This window comes from Gallus gallus, chromosome 2 (genome assembly GCF_016699485.2).
Source record: "Gallus gallus isolate bGalGal1 chromosome 2, bGalGal1.mat.broiler.GRCg7b, whole genome shotgun sequence".
Lineage (NCBI taxonomy): Eukaryota > Metazoa > Chordata > Aves > Galliformes > Phasianidae > Gallus > Gallus gallus.
The window spans coordinates 58,493,004-58,517,785 of NC_052533.1; the positions used below are offsets into that span (position 1 = coordinate 58,493,004).

The 24,782-nt window shown below is 38.7% G+C and overlaps 1 long non-coding RNA gene across 50 annotated transcripts in view; it reads right to left on the reverse strand.

Moving 5' to 3' along the window:
* Window positions 1–24,782, reverse strand: part of LOC124417794 — a 320,851-nt gene that overhangs the window by 221,759 nt on the left and 74,310 nt on the right. For 49 of the 50 annotated variants that reach the window (XR_006936185.1, XR_006936174.1, XR_006936166.1 and 46 more), the window contains one exon: window positions 22,600–22,680. The exons of the other annotated variant lie outside the window; for it this stretch is intronic. This is a non-coding gene — a long non-coding RNA (uncharacterized LOC124417794). The remainder of the gene's footprint in view (window positions 1–22,599; window positions 22,681–24,782) is intronic. 50 annotated transcript variants of the gene reach the window in all.

The following is a 24,782-nucleotide window of genomic DNA, read 5'->3' on the forward strand; positions in this document are numbered from 1 at the left end:
GGTTTTGTGATCTGTATGTACCACTATCTGAAAAACTAAAAGACACCTGTAGTTACTACTCTTGCAGGACAGAAGAAAGGCAAAGTCTTAAAACAAGGAAAAAGACTAAATATGCATCATTCCCTGTCTTACCACTCAGAACAACTTCCACCAGAAAACCAGTCTTGCATTCTCTCATCTAGCTTATATCTCTTCCACAACTGTTGAAGTTAATATGTATCCCAAATACATACAGTAAATTAAGGCTAGAACGGGTAGACTACCATTAACTAAGGCTGAAATAAACTTTAGTAATAGCTAGACTTTTAGCTAATATAGCTATAGCGGCCATTAGGCAAGACAGACTCCACCCAAAAGAGGAATTTTTTTCCCTGACTTTTTGGGGAATTTTGTTTCTCTTCAAGAACATGATCTCCACAGCTCTCAGAACACACAGAAAACAAAAATGAAAACAATGATATTGCTTATGCATTCAGACTTCTCTTTAAAATCTTCCAGTTGCCACATTTCACTTTATTTACTCCAACAGAAATAAAAATAATAATAATAATGGTTAATATTTAGTGTAGCGGAGGTTTGTAGAAATGCTCTTCAGTCTTCAGAAAACCAGAAAAATTTTGCAATATCCTAAATATAGATGCTATAGACCAGTGACTTGGGCAGAATAATTAGATGACTGAAACCTCAGGAAGGGTCCAAATTTAAGTAAGGAAATATGTAGCAGCTGTACTTCAACTGCACAATAACAAACTTTTTCAATGACAAAGACCCTTTTTGTGCATTTTGCCATTTCCTGAACAACCTTTCAGAAGAGACAGGAAGCCTGGCCATGAGACTGGGCAGTTCCTCTGACACTGGAAAGAATGAAGAATCACGTTCATTATTATTTATACTACCACACCAGAATTTCATTCCTGTGGATATATGTATATACATAATAAGGTGAACCAGCTTCTATAAACTTTTATTGAAAATGCCTCTGAAATATTCTGATTTAAATCACGTGGTAAAATAAAATTTTGTCAGCAAGCCTGCTTTCTCCCTTTCTCACACAGAAACACACCCCAAAGACACCAACACAGCAAGAGGAGTGACTGTAACCTCAATAGCATGCTGTGTTGGAGTGGAAAAAAGGGCGAGACTGTACGAGCGAAGTTCTGCACTGTATCAAAAGCACCAACTGAAACAGAAAGCAGCATAGTGAAAGGTAGACTATTCCTGTTCTTAGAATGTCTGGGATCACTTAAAAGAATTATTAATTCTTCTCATCCATTTACTCAATCATACTTGAATGTTAGCTATGCCAATTTGAAAGCATATGTTACAGTATCACAATTCACCAATAGAGGAAAAAAAAAGGGGGAAATTTATCCAGCTGTTTATTCATAACTGCTCCCTGACTGACAGCTCCTGCACAGGAGTTGGCAAAGCCTCCTGGAGGCATGCCTGCAGCCCAGCGTGCTCCAGCTCTGCTCTGCTAGGAGAGGCCACTTGTGCAACTCCAGTAATGCGAGTTACCAGAATTCAGCCCTGTAACAGACAGCACTGAAAATTATGCTGGTCAATTTATTTTTCCGTTCTTATCCAAATAAATGCATTTTTATTTTAATCATCATTTACTTATGTTGTGTGTCAAATATCTGATCTCACCCCTTCCAGTGTTAGGCATTACTTAGTGCATCTTTGAAGGCAAATTGCTCTGACAGATCAGAACACATGTTTCAGTCACTAAATACTTTTGTTTGCTCTGATTTTTAAATTTTATTTTACCTTTTTTCTTCTCAATCTCTTTTCTGTTTGCATTACTTCGCATGTGAAACCTGGCAAGACATACAAGATGAGCTGCACAGACACAGGTTTACTCAAGAGCCGCCACAAGGTTAATCCCCAAGCGCACAGCAGCCCAAATCCTACCACATGCACTTCCAGAAGGAAGAATCAGTGACATTCCCAATAAGGCCACTCTGCAAGGACCCCAACAGGAAAAAGTGCCAATTAACACCAAGTGTAATAAGGGCAGTAGGCTACGTGGATAGATACCTGCCTGCAGGCAATCAGACAGGAGAAATTCACCTCTCATTGGGTGGATTCTGGGTGACCTACATTACCTCACAAGGAGCAGGATGCTGCTTGTCTCAAACCCATCCACCCAGAAGTGAGACATCTCCCAGCGATGACAGGCAAGCATCTCCTTGCAACACAAGGCAAGGCAGCCTCCTGTGTCCGTCACCAGCCCTGAATGCCTCTGTGTGGCACAGGGACAGTCCAGCGAGGTGAGCCCTATCCAGCTCAGCTGAAGCAGATTTGGGTCCTGCAATGTCCTGCTCCCAGGAGCAGTTGCTCTCCTTACTTCTATACAGCAGCCTTGCATTTTTCTCTAGGCATCTGGTGATCTGTGTTGGTTCAGCATATGAACGTTTTTAGGCGTTTATTTTGCTATGTTAGGACTATGGAATGTGGGGCTGAAATCCATTCCAAAAGATGTTATGAAGGCATTATCAAGGAACTCTTGCATTCTACTTTTTTCCTTCTAAATATTTCATTCAATCTCCTGTTCCAAAATACCTAAAGCTATACTGTAGACTAACATGGAACTTTTAAGGTAAATTAAGTCTTTTTTTTTTTTATTCCAGTAATACTGCTTTTCTAATCGCTGGACTAATGGTTTTCATTGCATTCCTTTAGCTTAAAAAATTATTTTAAAGAGAGGAAAAAATAGTTTGCTCCAGGCTCAGTATTGTATGCCAAATTTCAGTCGGCAGTGAATTTTAATGGCAGAGTTATAAACCCTTGAAAGCAAAAATTTATAATGGAAACGTTGACACAATAACTATAGCTAGCAGCACAGGTGACACTCCTATAATATATTAGTTCTCCCTAGTTAACCTGTTCCTAGGAGCCTGAGTTTTTCTGCATTTTGAAGCCTCACATAAAAAGGATTTCTGTACTTGTATTCACTCCGGTTGAAGTCAAACTCTTTCCATACATACAGCAGCCATTCCCACTTTGCTCAGAACCCAAAATACCTGATCAATAGGATGCCCCTCTTTTTTAGCAGGCTAACTACTTGGAAAAGTACAGGGAACAGAAGGATCCTACTAAGGCAAGTGGGCAAGGGAGGAGAGAACAAGAATAAACATACATTTTAAAGCATATAAAAAATGATAGGCAAAGAGGGACATGGAAAAAAAAATTGATACTAAAAGAAAGGAATTGTAGCTAAGTGCAGGAAGTGGAAAAGAAAATCTGTGTTCACAAAAGAGCAGGAAAAGTACACTAGAGAGCAGCAGCTCAGGAGAAAACAGCAAGGAGACAAATAGGGAACTGGAACAGAGAAGGAAGACAAAGTATTTTTAATACAAGCTCACACAAATGCACCACACAGACAAAAATGAGAGGACAAGCAGCACACGGAGGAAAGAAGCTGACTCCAAAGAGCCTACTGCTGATGTCCTACTGGGTTCTATGTTTTGTTTAAGTGTAATTCTCTGGCAAAAGTCCAAAAATTTTGTCAATGCCGGGAAAGAGGTGACCAAAATATTTCACACATTCAGCTGAAGTCAAGCAGCTGCTTGTTTTGGGGCACGTCCTGAAATTAAAGGACTTTGTTTCAAATCTGCCTATCTCAACTGCAAGAAAATATCACTTACATTTCAGACACCACGTTAACAAGTACCGCCATCATCTGAAATGACCATTAAAATGATGCAAGGATGCTTTCAAAACAAAATAGAGAGATTCACAATTAATCGAAACACTGCCACTGCATGAGTCATTTTCTGAACATATGCTCACGGGAAAATATAGCACGAAATAGCATGAAACTGAAGTCCCAGATGCTTACAGGTAAGCATAACATTTTAAGTCGCGGAGGAGTGGATGGTTTTTTGTTGTTGTTTTGTTTTTTAATAAACACCATACGAACAAAAGAACAACATACATTGGAACTCGGACCAAGAAGAGAAGCGTAAGTGATCTGAAGACATTCAGTCTGCTCAGGGGATGCGGCTGCGAAGAACAGCAAAGGCAAGCTCCAGCTGCAAGATGATGAGCCTCCACGTTCCTAGCTAATTTTACATACCTGCTGGAGCTGTGGAAGACCCCTACTTCAATCTAAAGCCTGCTCTTTTCAGAAACTGAATTAATGAGGTGTTATTTTAAGAAAAAGAATCCTCTCCCCCACTTCACCCCAAAAACCAAAACCACCACATTCTCCGTAAGGCTGTGTCATTCTTTATTTAATAGCTCCAGCAGTCATTGGCAGCAGTAATTCCCAAGCAGCCCTGAAGCTCAGTCCCAGTGCCACTGGAGTCTCCCTGTCACAACCATCCCATGCTCCCCTCACAATGGCCCTTCTGGTTTGAGGCAAGCCCTGCAGAGCAGTAAGCAGGTCAAGCAGTAAGGATGGGAAAAGACTGCATGATTAAAAAAAAAAATAAAAGAAAGAAAACTGATGAATTTTGCCTGTACTCGGCAGAACTACTTGATGACAGTAAAATGATCTTATTTAATCTCTGGAAAAATAAATGGCACACAGGTTTCTGCTGGTGTGCTACTGTAACATTTGGCACAATCTCATTGGTAGGATTGTGTCATGCTGATGGATTAATGAACTCTCTAAGAGAAATTAAGAGATAAATGTGTAACAAGCAAGCAGCCTGCACTGACAGTTACTACCAGTAAAGGCTCCATGTCTCACCTCTGTTTGTCAGCACTGAGCACTCAACATAGGAGAAACTGTAAATGGAACAAAGCCAGAACATAGCTTTAAAGGCCGAAAGGATTAATTCATAACAACCAGTCTTCATCCAACCAATTAAATAGGCTATATATACATATAAAACATATATAAGATGAATGGATACATGAAACATGTTTCATACACATATGCATTCATATAATATATAAACACATAATATATAGATGAGTATACATGAAATTAATCTCAAAAGACAAAAATACAGACCTAAAGAATCTTGTAAAAAAAAAAATCCTCTCCTTCCTTTCTTTCTTTAAACAAGAGCTTTTTGACTTAACAGTACTTTAAACCACTTCAGATCTGTATTTAAAGCTTTAAAGTTAATATAATGCATTTTATAAGAAACTATAAAGAAAAGATCATACACTTCCCACACAGGGCTGAGCAGCTAATTATTTTCTAACAGTTTGCCTAGGCAAATAAATAGCACTTCATTAAGCAATATATATTGAATGCTGGTTCTAATGGGATGCTTTTTCTGTATGATCTATTTATGAATGCTGTTAACTTATCAAAAATAACGTATTCTAAAACAAAATGAAGAACTCTAAAGTTTCCAAATCTTTCTTAGTTGAAGTAAGGAGAATGCTCTACAGTTCTTCAGTCTAGACTAGAAGACTTGAGCAAACCCAAGACTGCCTATTAAGAATTTAAAAATAAAGGAAAAACACTGAAGTATTTCAGAAAGAATGAGAAAGAAATATTTCAATTCTTGACTCTTTTAAACCATTCAAAGACAATAAGCTCCAGTAAATCTCACAGTCAGTTCACAGAATGCGGAAAGACATGGATTGGTTTCTTCCTCAACTAGACCTGCTCACTCCTATCTAAAGCAGTATTTTCTATTATTATCAGTAGAAAATAAAATTAAATTAAATAATACAGAAGTAGCGCGTGAAAACAGTCCTATTTTCCTTGTAAAGCATTGGCATTTCCATGACTTCCAAAACATGTCATGCAGCTGTGGTTTGTGTGCACTCTCCTTTTGGGAGGATGCTGAAGGCACTGCAGCTGAAGCCAGCAAGTCCTGATGCAGAGGACTGGCGTGGATATTCCCTCGGCACAGCTCATCTCCTCCCTACAGCTGCCCACCCAGGGTTATGAAGTACATTGTCTAAGTATAAGGCTGGCGAGAACACAGAAGCACTGCTTTGGGTTTGTTCTGCTCTGACGAGCTTCGATGAGGGAGAAATTCCACAGGGAGGGTTTCCACTGAGAAGGAAATCTCCTGGGATAGTAAGGGCTAACAGCACCGGGCATTAACCAGCTGACTTCCAGCCCGGCTGTGACAGTGAGCTGACAGTACGAGACACACAACAACAGCACAGCCTGCCACTGCGGTAACAGCATGCAGATACAAACATGGAGGCAAGAGGACCATGACTTTAACCAATTATTTGCTCCAACCAGATACATGCAATAGGTACAAACAAGAATCTCTAAAATAATGAGTTAGGGCAAAATAATAACGCACAGCCACAAGAGGCCTGAAATAGCAGCCTCATTTGCTCTTGTGACTAGATGTCAGTTACTTCTTGTATTGTGCAGCTAGAAGATTTCTATTTTGTATTTCTTAGATGCTCTGAGCCATCTCTAACATCACCAAGCTACTGTCAGCTTAGTGAAGCAGCAGCAGCAACTTCTATTTCACTGACAACAAAAAACCTTATAATTGAGAAACAAAACATTCAGGTAAGAATGTCTCAGCAGTTCTGGAACGTGTAGGAATTACTCTAACACATTCTTCCACAATAGTATTATTAAATAATAGATTGTGATCTTTAAACAAATATATAGAACAGTCAACATAATTTTAAACACAATTTTAAACACAAGACATAAAATAATTATGGTCAAGTTGTTTGATCTTTTAATATAAAAGCTTTTCCTATGCATACACCAAGGGATAACAGTAGCAGGTAAAACAAGGTAAATAAAGACAAAACACTGCAATGAAAATAGGATGTAGAAGATCCATTGATGCTAAATATTTTAATAATGCAACAGCTTATCCCATATTCTTACACCATTCGTGAACAGCAATGGCATATCAGCCTTTCAAAGCAAGGCGAGGGAGGGGGAAAGGGGGTTGGTAGGAAGAAGAAGCATAGGGATAATTTGTAGCATTTTACTTTGTGTGGTTGTAAAGATTGAAGAATTCAGTAATAACCCTAAATGAGAAGGATGTGGTAAACTCATCTCACCCTGTTGAAGAATAAAAGTTTAGATCATTCTCTGTTTGACAACTGTAAGCCCAGTTCTATGGGCTTCCTTCCACAGTGTTCTATGGTTCTACACTGAAAGAGGACCCTGATCTTAAATTTGCACAGATCATTGCAGTGAGAATAACAATGTCTGGGTAGGGAGAATATTTTTAGCAAGATATTTGCCTATTTAAAGATATTTAACCACACACCACATGTTCAGAAGTAGATGTGCCTTGAGACATCCCATTCATTTCAACACATTTTTTTTCTACATCCCCTATTACTTAAAGTCCCCTGACCTATTCCTTTTTTTTTTTTTTTTTTTTTTTTTGAGGGCACCAGCTGTTCAGAACATTTACCTGCTTTTATTACTTTAAATCCTTATCAGGCCAGGACATCACATCTGACCAGCTAGCATAAGGGCACTAACTTCAGCATCGCATGGCATCAACCAGCTGCAAGAAGTCTTCATTTTGCACTAATTCATTTAAGTATGCATACATTATGTGTGTATATAAGTCTTAATTCTCTTCCATTAAGCCCATTAGGATAAGCAAAGGGCTTAACAAAAGGAAATTAAGATTCAGGAGTAATGTCTTTCCTGAAAAATACACATCAACTTTTTCAGTATACAACAATATCAAAACTCAGAGCCTTCTTTTAAGTCCCAGTAATGTCCACAGATCTGTAATTTCAGCTGAATTCTGGGGTGACTTGCTCTCCTCTGTTTCCTATAGCCTTTGAACCTTTTCTTCCTTGCTTCCCTGGCACGTCCAGAGCAAGCAGCTGAACATGTCGAGGCCTGGACTTTTCTTCATAATAATAATTTATTATTTGCCAGTTTTCAATTTCAGACAATGTGCCAACTCACAGACTAGTCAATTAAAATGATATCTTAAGTGAGATATCATAAAAGAGAAACAAAAAAAAAACAAAAAAACCACCATACGTTACTCCTCCAAAAGCAAGCCGCAACATATGAACTGCAGTTTCCTCCTACAATCAACAGTATGATTTTGACAAAAAAAGAGCTTCCCGTTTTTCTGGCCTGAGTTCGGTGCCTGTGTAACTGAACTGCTTAACATCTCCAGTTCTGTTATCCAGACACAGTTTCTAACTCACGATTCTGTTATTCAGAAACACAGAGATCCTATTTTTATATCTATTAACTTAGCGGTGTATGTGTTTACATGAGGACTAAACTGAGGCCTGCTGTTCCTGGTTCTTCTCCCTCTGCCCTTCTGAGCAGGATGACAGATTACCTTTTCTTCTCACTTCCCTTGCCCAACTCTCTTATTTCACAGCTTATGTAATATAGTGGCCAACAGTGTTCCAAATTCATCTGGACATTCTTCCAAAATTGTTCTGATCTGAAGCAGTCAAGTCTGCTGGATTTTACAGTGGGTCCAGTTTTTCAAATAGCACTCAAAATCCTGTCTCTGAGCAGACAGATTTGCTGAACAGTCAATCTCTTTCTTGGACCTTGCCTCCACATGGTAGCATTTACATCACTGACTACTGATGTGTCACCACCACAGCTACCAAGCAGTACAGAATAAGGTAATGAACCTGCACACAAATGTGAGGTCTCTTCCTTACATGGAAAAGCTCTCCTAGAGAAAAAAGAAAGCACTGGAGAGCTCAAGCATTTTATTTTTCTAGCTTACAAGTGGTCAGCTTTAGAATACTTCAGTGCATCTCAGTCCCACTGTGTACATTTTAGAAAAAAGGACTACGGAAAAAATATTTGCTTTTGATGAGTGGTTTACATATCTAAAATATGAACAGCTTGTTGCATAACTATGCACTTCCTTTAAAATCAAAGGAGAATTGGTTTTTCCTAGTTTGTTGCTGCTGTTTTGTGATGGAGTTTTTTGTGCAATTTATTTTGTTTGGTTTGGTTTTTTTTTTCCTCAAATGCAGTGATCCCCCACCAGTTGTGTAGATACTAAGAACCTGCAATTCTGGACAGCATGCCCTGCCACACAGCTGTCAGCATATCACAACGGAAGTTCTCAATTATTCCACTTAACATACCTCGTTCCTACTGGAAGAACAACACAATCCACAGATCGGCCATGAATTACATTTATATTAAAAATACAGTATCCTGTGTTTTACAAGCTAAAATAAAACAGATATAATTAAAGCCTTTAAAAGTAATTTTGGCAAGTACTTGATTTATATCTACAGCTAAAGTAGATATTTTCTCAAGCATTTTTGCCAAGTTTGAGTAATTCTCCTGCTCTGTGTTTTAATTACTACATATGCTTTCCTGTTACAGTTAAGAATATCCATTACACCCTTGAACAGTCAACACCATGAGAAAATGTGTTTTCTTTTTAAGCTTAGCGATGTTTCAAATCATTGGAGTGATACTGGCAGAGCACGGCAGCTTGCAGATGCTTTTGATATATACTGCTATAGATAGTCTGCACATACACACACACCCATGACCTGCATCTGACCTTGGCTGCAGCAATACACTGCACATCCAGAGCTGTCTTACACATCTAAGGGAAGACACACAGCATCATGCTCAAGTCAGTGTTATGCCTAAATACCATAACAATTCTTCTCCTAGTATGGCACCTAAATTAAAGCCAATTTCAATAAACATTCGCTTCTCAAAAAGACTGACTTGTTTGGTTTTAGATTCCTTGTACCCTTCCATCCCTTCTGTGCAAGCTCACAAAAAGCAACCCTGCAGAGAACATACAGCATGGCTCCATATCAGCATCCTTAGAGAATCACAACCTCCTAGTTTATGGAGTGATTGTTCAGAGATCAGTATCAGTTCCTCTTTGGTTCAAGAATCCATGTCAGAACATGAGATGGGGAGATGATTCTGTCTAGCACGAGTCTGTGCTACAAGCTTCAGTCTGCTTGTGAAATTAAATTGAGGAATTTTAAGTTTAAAAAAAAAAAGTAAACCACTGCAATCCAGACCATACATTGCTTGGCTTAAGAGCAGAGCTACCTGTCCAGGCAGCCAGATGAAAAGTGTTAGTGGAACTGGAGCTTTGTTTAATTGCATTTGGTGAGATCTTCTTGCAAAAACAGCCTTGTTCCTCTGCTTGGTTTTGTAGACTACAGCGCACAACAAAATCTGCTCTAAACATACATACCACATACTGGAGGTATGTGTGCATTCACGTCTACGGTTAGCACCAAAAGATCAGTGAGCAAGTTCCCCTCAAAGTAAACCAACAATGTCTAGACCAACTGCTTCCGTCAGTCCAGGTTTCAAGTAAAAGGGAACAGCTGCAGGCAAGAGAAGGCAATCACAGCTGCTTTAAAACTTAAAGTAAATTAAGTGGGAGGATTTGCAGATAAAAATGAAGTGTATTTAAAGTAGCAGCTCTTGAGTACTGAAAGTTTGCAACATTTTAAACAACTGTAATATGCGTATCTTATGCATAACTATAGACCAGATTCTCCTCACAGTTGTATAAGCAAAACTTAGAACCTAGTTCAGAAAAATTAGTAGAAACGTCTGTTATATCTCTGTGCATTTGAAAAAGTAGAACTTGGCAAAAAACTCTTTTCTAAGAGGAAAACTTTTCTTTGCATGTTAACTGGTAAAAATAATACAACCACAGAAAGAGGTTTTGTCATGGTTCTTAGTGGTATTCCATATCATTTCCACATACATTCTATCATCACTTACATTGGAAATTTCATCTCAATTTGAATAAGATTCAAGAGAACTGCACGTGATAATCTGAAATAGTTCATTGTTACCTTAATGTAGGGAACATACAAATGAGCTAACCCATTCTAGTTTTTGTCCTATGAATGAACAGAAGAGGAGCGCATCTTTCTACTCGGTGTCAGTATTATGGTTTTCTTTATGAGTAATCTTAAAAAAGACAAGAATATTTTATGCCAGTTTTAGTGGAATGTTTCAGTAGGAACTGACAAAATAGTGAAAACAGAAAGGCCTGCCTAGAATGTGAGAGCTATTTAAAGTGAGTCCAAAATTACCAGGCTTTTCCCTAATAAGCAAGTCACATTACTGCTCTACTCTCACAGAGGTTCATGCAGGTTTGCAGCTTGTTTGTAGAGATCCAGACGTATCCAGGTCTGGCTTCCTACCTGGAACATAAAATCAAGGGAATTCCCAGCCCCAGTCAGGAGAACAGCACTGTAAGAAGGACCTAAGCCCACAAGTCCAGGAGCTGGTTTCACGTGCAGGTCCCAGAGTCCAGCTGTTTTTTTCTTACAGTGACAAAATGTTACAGCACACATCTATACTGAAATGCTATATCTGCCAATTAAAAAAAAAAAAAAATCAAGCTGAAGAGAACTTAGCTCCAAACAAAAGCATGCGCAGTACATTTCTGCACACTTTTCCAAAGCATTTCCAATAACCAAAGCATCAAAAATCTCATTAATTCTGTGACTTTCATACTCTTTCCTCAGAAAGTACAGCATGTGAATCAAAACCCCTCAACTCTGCCTGCTGTCTGGGGGGAATAAGTACTGAACTTTTCCTTCTGACATAGGCCTTACTGAAGTTTCTTCAAAATACAGAAAGCCTCCAATTTCCTTTTTGCTTTACCAGGAACTCTGCAAGAACATACAACAGAATATACACCAGGGCTAAATAACAAAACATACATACTTACTTTTTGAAAAGTACGTAGTTCAAAACCTGCAACACTGTCCTCAAAGAAAAAAGAAGAAAGTTTTAAACCAAGTGCACATTAGGGAAACTCTGAGAAGCCAGGACTCTTCCTCTCTGATGCGTATTCTTATTTTTATTCTGTTTTTTTTTTTTTTTTTCCTCAGAAGAAACAAATACTGTCACCACATCCCTTTTTTCCGGCTTATTGATGCATGCCCTTGACCACGGTACAAAAGCAGCATTTACCAGCACTCTGCAGGTGAAAGATGATTAGTCTGTATAAATTATACATCTTAGGAGCTCAGCATTTCTTTTCCACTGAAAACCTATTCAAGTGTTCCCACATCTGTATGCTAAGTGGTTTGCTCCAGCCAGGGGGGGGGGCAAAAAAATTGCTGATATTTCAAGAAATCTTATCTTTTAATGATTGGGATCAGAGGAAGGGCATGGACATGAGACAGCTTGAAGCAGACCTAATCTCTAGCATGACTGAACCTACAGAGCTGCAGCACTGCCACCAACATCACTTCCCCAAGTTGCAATCTGCTCTCCAATGGTGATCAGCAGGGAGATTGAATTGAGTGAGGAACTGTATAACAGTGATGCTTCTGTCATGGGCAGTCTCTCTCCCCATACAGCACCATGGCTAATGCCAGTGGAGCAAAGTAGGCATAACCTCCATCAGACAACAGCAGTGCAAACCTGCCAACAAGATCATATTCCTGCTCTATCCCAGTTCCACTGTGGCAAAATTCCCACTGCTGGGTTTCCAGAATGCTGGTTTTCAGAGGTCTGTCATTTCACCAGTTTATCTCTACCTGAAGACATCCCAGTGTGGAGCACTGCTCTGTCTTCCTCAACTGATGGCCACAGCCAGGTCATCGCCTTTTAATAGAGATGCTGAACATTTTTCAGTTCACTATTCATATTGACTACTGCTGCATGCGGTTTTGGGCACCACATTATAAGAAAGACGTAAAACAATTAGAGTGTGCAAAGGAGGGCTCCAAAGATGGTTAAAAGTCTAGAGGGCAAGACACATGAGGAGTGGCCAAGGTTCCTCTTCTTGTTCAGTCCAGAGAAGAGGGGAGTGAGGAAAGCCCTCACAACAGCCTACAGTTTTCTAAGGAAGGATGTGGAAGGTCAGGCACTGATCTTTCTGGTGATAGTGACAGGACACACAGAACTGCATCAGGTTTGGGTCAGGCTGGATTTTAAAGACAGGTTCTTGATCAGAGAATGGTCAGGCTCTGGACCAGGCTCATCAGGGCAGTGGTCATGGCCTCAAGCTGCCAGAGTCCCAGAAGCATTTGAATAACACTCTCAGACACAGGGTTTGAATTTTGGGCGGTCCTGTGTAGAGCCAGGAGATGGACTCTGTGATCCCTATGGGTCCTTTCCTACTCACGATATTCTGATTCTACACCAACTAAATACAACACATATCAGCACCAGGGTACATCTCAGAGGCTCAGCTCTCCCCATCAAATTATTCAGGGCAGCAATACACAGGGGTGCATTCCCTAAGGCAACCTTCAGCTTCCTTACAGAGATAAGCTACCACCTTTACTTCCTTACAAAAAAACAACTATTTACACTTAGCTCAACTTCTTCTCACAAGAAGGCCTAAATGCTAATTGTGATTCATAAATAAAGAATAATAAAAATAAAGTAGTGTCTTAAAACAAATTTAAACTATCCAGTCCGGTTTAATTTTCAGCTAGCAAACTAATGCAGCCAGGATCAGTCACTCCCAAGCATGTGGAGAAGAGGCAGCCAACACATGGAGCACTGGGATGGGGAGCGGGCCATCCTCTCCAGGACATCTGTGCAATGGGACGCCTTACAAGTTAAGGACTGGCAGAACAGATCAGAGGAGGCAACTGGAGCCAGGAGGATTACAGTCACTTTTGTGGGGCCTGGGACAGTGGGGAGGGAGGTCAGACACCAGGGGCATATTCACACAAACAGCCAGACACCAAAAAAAAAAAAAAAGCAATTCTGATCCATGCCTAGGCAAAACAGCAGCAGTGTTCATTCAGCTGTGAATTTATTGCGTGGGAGTTGCTACAGCTCTCTCAGGGAGATTTTTTTTTTCTTTTTTTGCCTACACTGGGTTTTCTGTCTGGTGTGTTTTTTATTAACTCCTAGAGCATGTCTGTAAGAGGAGGTGGGTGGGGGCTGGGGAAGTGACAAAGGATGTTTTTAGCAGACTGGCATTTCACAAGTTAAACTGACTTTTCTGAAGTACTCATCACCACAGACTGCCCTATAATGTGTAGAAAACTGAGAAAAAATGAGATAAGACCATCAAACCCCGTTAAATTTGATCAAACAGTTTAAAGAATGGCCTGTCAGTTTTCAAATGCTCTAAGACAAAAAGACTGTTGTTACTGAAGTCTCTAATACCAGGGCCTATTCTGGATGTCAGAATACTTGAGCCCATAACTAGAGTGAAGATGACAAATTAAAGACCAGTGCAGAAGTCACTGAACATAAAATCAACACGATAAAATTAGTTCCACGTTCCTGTTTGTAATCCACTCCAAATATTCTACAGCTGACAAAATGAACCAAAGTCTAGCTATGACCCTGGAAAAACATAGCTAAGTGTACAATTGAGACATGTCAGGCCAAAAATTTCACAATATCATGTTTCTGAATACTCCCAATAACTGAATCCTCTCTTTAGTATCTGTGATGGAAATAGATGCTTATCTTTCAAAAACTTTACAGGAATTTAACTGAAAGTACAAGCCCACAGACAGCATGGAAGAGAACAAACTTAAACTAGAAACTTCAGTGCCAGAAGTAGCAAGAAATGTTATTTGTCTTCCAAGCTGTTTTGGTTACTTAGTTCACCTAACACCTCTTGTACTCTCATGTGTTATATTTTCAGTGGGAGTCACTACCTGCCTGCTGCCAGTACCAAAGATACTCATTCCCATTAAGATGAGCAAGACTAACTTTAAAGATGAGACTTTTTTACTAATGTTCACTGCGCCTGTTGAAGGCAATTCTGTTTTAGTCATTTTCCACACATCTGGAGGCCCAGTTGATTCCAGAATCCAAGATTTTTCCCCAAAAGCAGGCTCCAAACTTTTCAGACATTTATGTTTGACACAAGTTATGAAGCTCATGACTCACTCCATAGCTGATCAGAAGGATGACACACTTGACAAGAATGCTGATGTGAGGACAGCAAGTTGGTCCAAAGTTTGGTGGCTGAGATTTAAAGAAAACCGCCTGTCCCGTTCTGAAGACATAAATCAGCAAGAAAGAGAAGCTTTCTTTGATGCTGTAGTAGACTGCTTCTTATGACAGATCAATGCCACTCTGAGATAGCTGTTTCACTCTGTGGTGTAGCAAATAGGTTTCGATTAATTTTATAAGTGGTTGTGATTGGACTTCCATATTTCTTGTCTTAAATTCTGCAGCCATACTTGTTCAATGCATGAAGTGCTGGTAGTGAGGCAACACAGCTGAGAAAAAAGCTTATATAAATGCACTGATCATTCACCTGAACAATACAGAATTTGCTATTGCTGAGAATGAACAGCAAATAGGTCAGTCTGCCCACATCTTCATTTAACACTTGACCAGAATTCTGCCACTCATCTCTAGTACTTAAAGACTTTTTCTTTTTTTTTTTCCCCCCATTTTCTATCCTTTTTTTTAAAAAAAAAAGTACATGTTAACACAGTCATATAAAGATAACAAAATACTGGTATCCTTCTTAACCACATCAGACTGTTCAAGTTTTTTCAAAGAATTAACTGCCAGGAAACCACAGAAGTCAGACACAAAGAGTAGGAATTTCTAATAAAACAGGAGGGTTTTTTCCATCAGGCCAGAAGAGCCCTCTCTTAAGCTTCTGTTATATCACCTGCAAACAATCAAAGAACCCTGAAACAAACTGCCTCAGCAATCAACAAAATCCTCTTCTTAATTTGGGTAAGATACTGTTCTACCTGATAGAGCAGGCAGGAAGTGATCCAGCCTGATCTTGTAGCTCAAAACTGCTTTCACCACTGTCAAGAATTCAAAGCCATTGAGCCACCAGCAGCAATTCCATAAAAACAGAAAAGGTATTGTCTAGGGAGAATTATTTTTGGAAAGCTATTCAGAGACCAGTTTCTGAAATAGCAGGAAAATAAATGAGAAACTAAAAAAAAGAAAGAAAAGAGAGAGCAGTCAGAATGACATGGAGCTATGCATGAAGAGTTGGTGATGAAAATGAAAATAAGACTTGTATAAATTAAGATAACCATATGTATAATATTATTAACAAAAAAAAGAAGCAAGTCTTCTCCACTGATATGAAAAGCTGAGCTTACGCCATGGGCATCATACTTTCACCCATCCTCTGGAAGTGCTGCTGAAGGAGCGATAGAGCAGCTCTCAGAATCCTGGAAGGGGCAGTCTTGCAGATGATCAAAGTAAGTTTATGACAGGCAGCGAAATTTCTTCAGTCCTCTAAAGGAACACTGAATTGTGATATTGCATGGAAGGCTTAGAATTGGGGAATTCACACACATTTAACAATAGGGGGGGGGTGTGGGAAACCTCTATCATATCTGCTTGCAGTTTTGTGCTCATCCTCCGCATGCTGCTGCCCTGAAGTTTTCAGGAGCAGACAGCTGCATTAGCCAATGGGAAGAAGACAAGTCCATTTAACAATAGGAAGAAAGATGATTAATGAACGGATTTTAAGTGGTTTTCTCATGTAAAAAGTTAAGTTTCTTAAAGCGTTTTACACAAATATGCACAGTGGGCATCCTCTGCAAATACCCTAATCTTACAGGGAAAGACTGGCTGTGTGCAAGTAAGCAATCAGATACACGACTTTTTCTTCCTTGAAATAAATCTTATGAGTCAAGAAGAAAAAAACATAAACAGCTGTTTATCAATACAATCACCATCAATATTCTTAAAATGTCTATATATAATCTGTGTAAGCAACATTAATTTAAAGGAAAGCACCTTACAATTTCCTTCTATCCCAAGTACACATCCCCTTCTCTACAGTTCTGCTCTACACTACTTCAGCCTTCATCTTGAGAAGAGCCTGTCAGAAAGTTTATTTAAAAATAAAGATTTGTTTTTAACAGCTTTCTGTTCAGAGCAATTTCCAAGAACACCAACGTTTTCAACCAGAACTGAGCTCTGGTTAGAGCAGGAAGAGCGTCCCAAAGGCAGCAGGTCCAGTGCAACGCTCACCAGCTGTGCTATTCTGGTCTCACATTATGAGCTCTGTGCCACCAGGGCTGTGGCAAGCAATGAAAAACAGATCTGTTCTTTCAGCAAGGATAACTCCTTCATTTGACTCCAACAGTCAGTTCACTGATCAGGCCAAATTAACTGCACGTGATAATTATGAAAGAGCATAATGCTTGCACATGATGAAAAAAAACTTAAGTTTTAAGACTTAAAATTTTGAGTGGCCATCTCTTACTGATTCTGCAAAGATTTAAGGAGCACTTCTGCGGATTTTCACCACCATTTCTCAAACAGCTGTACCACTTGAGCTATTCACAATCTCAGAGTCTTAAAGTAATAACCAAAACATATTTTTCTACTATTTTCTTCTCATTAAAAAAGAAACGTCTTAGCCATATTCACTTAATACCTCAGAGAACAGAGAAACAAAGAAGAAAAGGGAAGAAAGGTCATTGTCAGGCCAAGATCAAGTCTGGAAAATTTCAACTTGAGACATGAGCATTTCAGGAAGTTATAAGCAACTGGAATAATAAAAGAATAACTGAAACACTGTAGGAATTTTAACTAGAGCTCTTGCTATGCAAACCGAATATTATTTAATGTATTTTAGCAGCATGCAGAAATGCTTCTTGGCTGAGACATAAATGATCTATGCTCTCAAAATCACTCCAGCCTGCCTGAGGGAGCAGAAGAAATGGGTATATAGTGTTGATCAGCATAGTTCCCTTGCTTTCAGTGATACCATCAAGTCAAAGGAAAAGGGAGCACTATCAAAATCCTCCAACTTCCAACAGCTTGTATTGTTCAGTGCTGTCATACTTCCTCCCCATTACAGAACCACCAACTTGGCCAGCCTCTCCCTAGGCCATCTTTATCAAAATCTGGTTTGCTCCAATGCCTACCACAAGAGCATACAGAAGTGAAGAAACATTTCTTCAATTTAAAACAAGTTGCTGTTCAAATCACAGGTTCAATGTTTTTTGTGCCTACCCCCTCAGCACATTCCCTTGAACTTGCTTGCAGAAGGATCATGAATCAAATGAAGCCTAATCAAAGCTTTCCTCATCTCACTACAGAAGAATCATCAACAGATGAAATCCACCTTTTCCTGCTTCGCTGCTCCAGAGGACCACAGGATGTAGAGAGGCATTCTGTAATTGCTGAATTCCTGTTGAAATATCTGGAAGAATGATTATTTTTCCAAGTAGTGCTATGTTTAAAAAATAAAAATCAGACATCCTATGAAAACTCCCCATGTCAACCCAGGTATTTAAATTATGAAGTCTCCTGCTGAAGAAAAAAGCGCCATGCTTTGGAAGTTGACTCCACTTGACTCCACTTAGCAAGTATTTGCAAAGGGCAGGAATGCCTAAATACACAGAGTTGCTCCAAAGGCATTGCCACTAGCATCTTCTTTTAAGTTCTTCCACACACTGCAATACTGTGAGCATTTCAGTCTGAAACTAGGTCATAAACTTCTCTATTGGAAAGCATTTATAGCTGTTTGGACTGGATTATTCTGTTCAAGAGGTTATAATAATATAGGAAGCCTGCAAGTATACTTTTTTCAAACTCCTAGTTTGCCAGTTTGAGAAACTGGTTCATTTCTTATCCTTGTTTGGCTCTCCTATGCTCAATTTGTTTCTTGCTTTGACCTCTTTCTGAACAAGTATAAAACTTTGTTTCATCTAATTAACATGAAGAAGAATATAGAAAAGTTTCTAATTTAGCCCTGGTCTAGAATCAATTTTAGAAGAACACTAACAGAGTTTCAAGAGCCATTCAGGTATTCGAGTCTTGCCAAAGTTTACAGTCAGTTATATCCTGTTACAAAAAAGAAAAATTAAAAGAAAACCTCAGCTCTGTATTTTCAATTTGTTACAAGTTTCCGTCAAGAAACAATCTACCTCTGCATATTCACATGCATTCAAATGATCTGTGGCTAAGCCTTATTCTCTTTAGTCTAATCAAATTGGCCAGTTCACTTTCTCCTCTTCCACACATTCTCAACCACTCCTTCCTGCATAGGCAAGCATGGGGCATTTGCTGTCTTTCTTACCAGCCTGCCTTTTTGAATACTTAAAACAGTAAGCACTCGCTCCAGCCACAGTTCAGTCTTGCAAGGCCTGCCATTTGAGCTTTATTCTGTTTGTTCTCCATTAAACAGCTGGTCTTGCCATGGGCAAATTCAGTATCCAGCAGCTTCCCAGAAGGGATTCAAAGGCAAACACCTACCCATTTTCTGGGGACTTGAGGAGCAAGGTGTCCAGTTGATTTCTCTGACTGAGAAAGATGTCTTAGCAACCTTTCGTGTGCTTTTGCATGAGCCATCAGAACAAAGGCAAGGGAGTTGTCCTCAAATGAAAAATCCTTAAGTGATATGCTGCACCCAACTTGCTTTCTATCTTAAAAGGATTCAGATGAAAGCCCTGGACAATAAGGTGACCCTTCCTAAGAGCTGTCTTATTATTTTCTTTCCCAAATACAAGCACAGAAGGAAAAATGAGGGCAGACTGGATGAAAAATACATGTACAATGTTAAGTTGGCTCTGTAATCAGGATCAAATAGCAAGTCCAAGACCTTCACTGCAATTGGAAGAAAACCAAAAAAGTGAGAGCAAAAATAAACTCAACTTTCACCTAGCTGCAATAATTTTTTCTCCAGAATATTATTTGCCAACAAGGAGAATCAGTATAATAAAATTATTAGCCTTCAACTAGATTTTAGCTAAGAGTTGTTTTCTTTTTTTTTTTTTTTTTTTTGGTTCTGTCTGCTTTTCCATAATTTTAAAAGCCTTTACTCTTAAAACTGTAATAATCTGTATTCAATTCTTAATACATCTAAGGGTTTTATTCTAAAGAGAATCATCTTCAGTACAGAAGCCACAGCCTTCTGTTTGACAATTCTACTGCAGTAGTTAATATTATATATACTGCTCAGTATATTTTTGTGACACACCATCTAACCAAGTCAGGTAAATTTATACAATGTACACACTTCCTTTTATAGCCTTGATGTAGTAGTTGCAACACATGGATTCAGGTCTTCAACACTATGATCCTGCAGCAAATACGCTATTAAATACTTTTCTTTTTTTTAAAACCCACCTAAATTCCTGTGAAGTTAACAGCAGTGTTTTGAAGGATATATATATCTTTTTATTTTTATATGTAATATGTAAATATATTTTGATTAATAGTCCTATGTTTCAATGCCTTGCTGGAAGGCTTAATTCAGAGCCTGTGTCCCTATGATATTTCAACTTAGGTAGTTTCTTCTATGCAATCTTGAATTCTATCAGAAAAAAAACCTGCCAGGATAAGTGCCTCACAGCTTGGGAGACTAAGCAGCTGCTTTTATTTCTGAAATTCAGAGGAGTGGAATAAAATGAACACAAGTCCAAATTACTTGATCTCCGTGTAAAATACTAATACTATATGTATTAATTAAAAGCATGGAAAATGAGCTCAAAGATGAAGGCAAGGCAGGTGTGAAAAGTTGCTTCAAATCCATATATTTTGAAGGTGACAGTAATCAGAGTCACAGAAATCCTTCAGTTTCATTTCACTTCATAACTCTTTAAAAAAATACTGTCTTTAAAGCTTAGCAGCCACCCTCCATTTCCACTATCCCACTAGAGCAGAAAAGGCACTGTGCAACTCCTGGATCTCCTGGCACATTATCCTAGTCTCCAGATTAAGTGACATCAGCAAGCAGGAGGTCTAAGACATAGACAAGGAGGGCTCTCTCCCTCACAGCATTGCATTCAGTTGGGGAATTCTGAATGGCGCAGAATCACAAAGCCCAGAAATCATCTGGGATAACATAGCTCAAAAAAAATTCATGGAATGGGAAAATTATACTCAAGGCTACTCAACACAGAGGTCCTTCATCTGCAGACTATGAGCAGTTGAGATGGAAAGCAACCACATGCTGGTTTTGCACCCTTCTTCTCCCCTGGCATCAGATACCAGCCACTCTATCTAGGACAGTTGTCTGCTATGCCTTATAAGGTTTAGACTTAAACTGTATCCTCAATCTAACCAACAATGACACTGTGTTTGTTGTGTTTATGCTCTTAGAACCCAGAGCAGTTGCAGAACAAAGTAACACCCCAAGGTCGTCCATTTGTGTATTTTGTATCCTTATCTGAAGGCAAAGTAAACATCTGGGTCCCACATGGACATAGTGGAGTCTTTGCCATGCTTATCTCCACAGTACTCTTGAAAAGGAAGAAGAAAAAAAAAAGAGGACAACTGGACACCAGAAATAAAGGCATGTACTCAGACACCACTTTTTTGCTTCAGCTGAAATGTATGTTGGCAACTCTGTGCAGCAACTTTCCAGCAGCTCTATGCTACCAGTATAACAAGGCCCACATGAACAGAGGGCTCAACGCACCCCTGGGCCCAGGAGTTTTGCCCAGAGTACTTTTTTGTGCATCATCCTCCTAATTTTCTTCATTAGGAATGCAAGCACATAGGTACCCAGGCACTTCCCGCTGATGTGAGGACTGGGAGTTCCTTGGCCTCCCAGGAAGAGTGTGACAGAGCAAAATGAATTTGATTTATTGAATCAAAACCAATGTTACTTGCTTGCCTTTGGGTGGGCTTTAAAGAGCTTGGGTTAACTTCCAAGAGTATCAACAATTTGAACACTATTCCCTGGATTGGCACAACCTCGAAGAACAGGTATTAAAGCCACTCAAGATATTCAGAAACTGCCCTTATATTCAGGCCTACAGCTGTAACTGCTAACGCAAAATTAAATTCAAAAGTAAATGAAGGAAATTCTTTTATACTGTAGCAACAATAAAGACTATAACAGCAGCCAGCTCATTTGTACCCACAATTCTAATCAATTGCAGAGGATAACTACATATTACTGATAATCTTATAGTTTATCAGTATCACATAACTTTTGTACATAGCAAGACTGAGCAAAAATCTTGCAGCTTTATGCTAAAATACAGTACTGGCACATATCTTTCCACTCTATTTACATTACATTCTTGGTGGTTTTAATGGAAACAGATCTTTTATAGAAATTTATTTGTTCAGAAAAAAATGCATTTTATGAAGTCTATTTTAAAAGTTGAGATATGAGCAGAAAGACTAGGAACCTTCATCAAGCAAGTCATGACCACTACAGATCTTTGTGCAAAATCTGTGTGACCAGAATTGAATCACAAGGGCTAGTAGAAAAGAATTTGCTGGATCCAGTATCTCCCCAGTGGGGCAGATTGGAATTCACTACAGATACGCAAAAAAATTTATTGCTTCCCTCTTTATGGTGATATTTTTAGAAAACTATGAGCAGCCTAGCTGGTAAAAAGTTTAGTAAGGGGTCAACATCAAAATTTTATTTTTCAGCAGAGAAAGTGTGGCTTAAGAGAAGTAAAGCCTTCTGGAATAGATGTTCCAATCTGGTATAAGTTAAAGTAGATGGAACTAATTCCTGAAGGAGCAGGTGGGTTGATAGAAGAATTAGTAGTGACAGACTGTATTTTACAATAATCTTTCGATCATTAAAACCCAATTTAACATGTAACGTCATCTGTTGTCAAAGTTACCAAACCTGGGAGGAAAACCAAAAACCCGTTCGTGATGATTTACAGAGAGACATATGCAAACATTCATGTGGACAAGAGATTATTTATATTTTATATTCAGTGAATTTTGATGCTGTAATGTTGAAGACTGATTCTACTGAAACTTAACCAAAACAATGTGAGGAAAGTTAATGAACAACTGTACCAAATGGAATATATCTGGTTTCCTACCTGAAGTGTGTTCATCAATCATTACTGCTGTGCCAGGAAAATGCTTCAGCAATCACATAACAAAAAAGATCTGGAGAGTTCCTAAATGTTTAAAAAGAAATATAAGCAAGTTACACGATACAGAAGTCACCAATCCCACAGCAAATAGTAGTCATACTTCAGAGTTCAGTCTCATGCTACACTTGTAAGGATTTTTGTTGTTGTTCTTTTTCCAACTTAACTTTTTATTTATAACAAACAAAATCATGGTGCATTCATCTGAGGCAGAGCTAAAACAACACAAAATTCAATTACTAACAAGACTGGAAAAATCAATATGATTTGCAAAGATAGCTATACCAAAAGAAAAGCAGTTATCCCTATTCGGTCCCATGATTTGGCAACTATGCTGTATCCACATATTCACGTGTAGATATTAATTCAGACTGTATACAGAGAACTTTTTCAGTTCTCACTGGAGAAGAAATAATGTTTCCAAATCATGGCTATATTTCACAGAAAGAATGATTTAAGCCAGATGTGAAACACATGGATTTTCTTAGAATCCCCCCCACCCCCTTCTTTTTTTAATTTGAGTTGGAAAGCTCTATTTTTCTAAAACATCTAGGTATAAAGACAACTTTAAAATTCCAGACAAAGCATTCTTCAGAGTTAAAGTGTGACTTTAGAACCACAAAACAAGTTTGATAAAACACAGTATAACTAATCCAAGTTGCAGTATCCCCACACAGTCTTCTCTTTGTAAATTAAATACAAAGTTAGAAAAAAAATACACAACACTAACGTTGCATACGTCTGCTTGATTAAAAGAGTAAATATACAGTAGGCAGATATGGCATTTCCAGGTTTGATAGCCTATCACCGTGAACTTCATTGGCAAAACACATTTTCTAGAACACAAGAAAAGTGATTTTTCATAAAAGCATGCCTACATGTGTCATTTTATAAGCAATAGCAAAATTCAGAATAAATTGCGTCTATATCACACACACAAATTTTCCCTATATTCAGTTACCTTGATGTAAGGTGCAAGGTGCAAACTCTCAGTAGGTTCTACTTAATTCTTAGCAACCTACAACACATGAAATCACACTCTCTGCTCTGATATTTAAATACAGTTATGTCCCATGGATACCTTAGCTTTCTGCTCAGTAAATAACACCAGCAACCTTATTTATCACCTGAAGCATGGCTACAATGGTTTTTCACTGTATTTCACATATTATGAAACAAGGTTCAGATAATCCACATGGAGATATCTATCACATTTTCTATAGGATTTATGATGTCTAATTAGATGCACATTTATACTTGCATAAAAATTAGAAGTTCCTCTGACAAGGAAAAGTAGATTTGCAATCATTTTTCTAATTCACATCCCTTCACATCACTAATTTTGCACAGCTGTTTTAACAATCTACAGGACATGGTCTGGTGATACTCTTATTTCTTTGCTGACTCCCCATACTTGCTCTGCTTAAATAAAAAAAAATTCAAATCATTACGTCTCAAGTCAAACAGTCAAGTAAAAATTCCTCCACTAAAACAGTAGCATCAAAAGCCCATCATGGCTAATGCATACCTTCCTTTACTTCCATACAACCTGTTCAGCCTCCAGTGAGAGTGCCCAGACACAAGACAGAGCAAAGACAGGACAGCGTGTGGTTACCCAGCTGTAGCTTACAGAGAACAAAAATCTCTTGAGCCTGCATGACTGACAATATGAGAAACAAAAGGGCCTAGATCGCCTTTCCAAGTGGTGAGTGACTTAAGAGAAAACCTAACTGGTTTTAACTGCTAGTGTTAGTTTTAGTTAGAATGCGACTTATAAGATTGACGTGCATTCATGCTATTAAGTGGCTTTTCCAAGAAAACTGCAATCCTCTGTCCACTTTTATATCCTGTTAGCAAAAACTACTCAATGCAACTATAAAAGACCATGAAGAACTCACAGTTTTACCTAGAAAGGTTTTGGTCTAAAATTTTCACCTTGCAACGTACTAAGTTTTTGGAAACCTAATCAGACTAAAGTGAAACCAACACACTCAGGAATACCGCAGATTGATTCCACAAGATGTGCTAGCATCTCTTCCAATATAGCCTCTGTTATTTCCATGAAGTGACCTCTTTCACTGAAGACTCTAAGAGACATAGGAAAAACAGAGGACCATACTAAAGCAGAG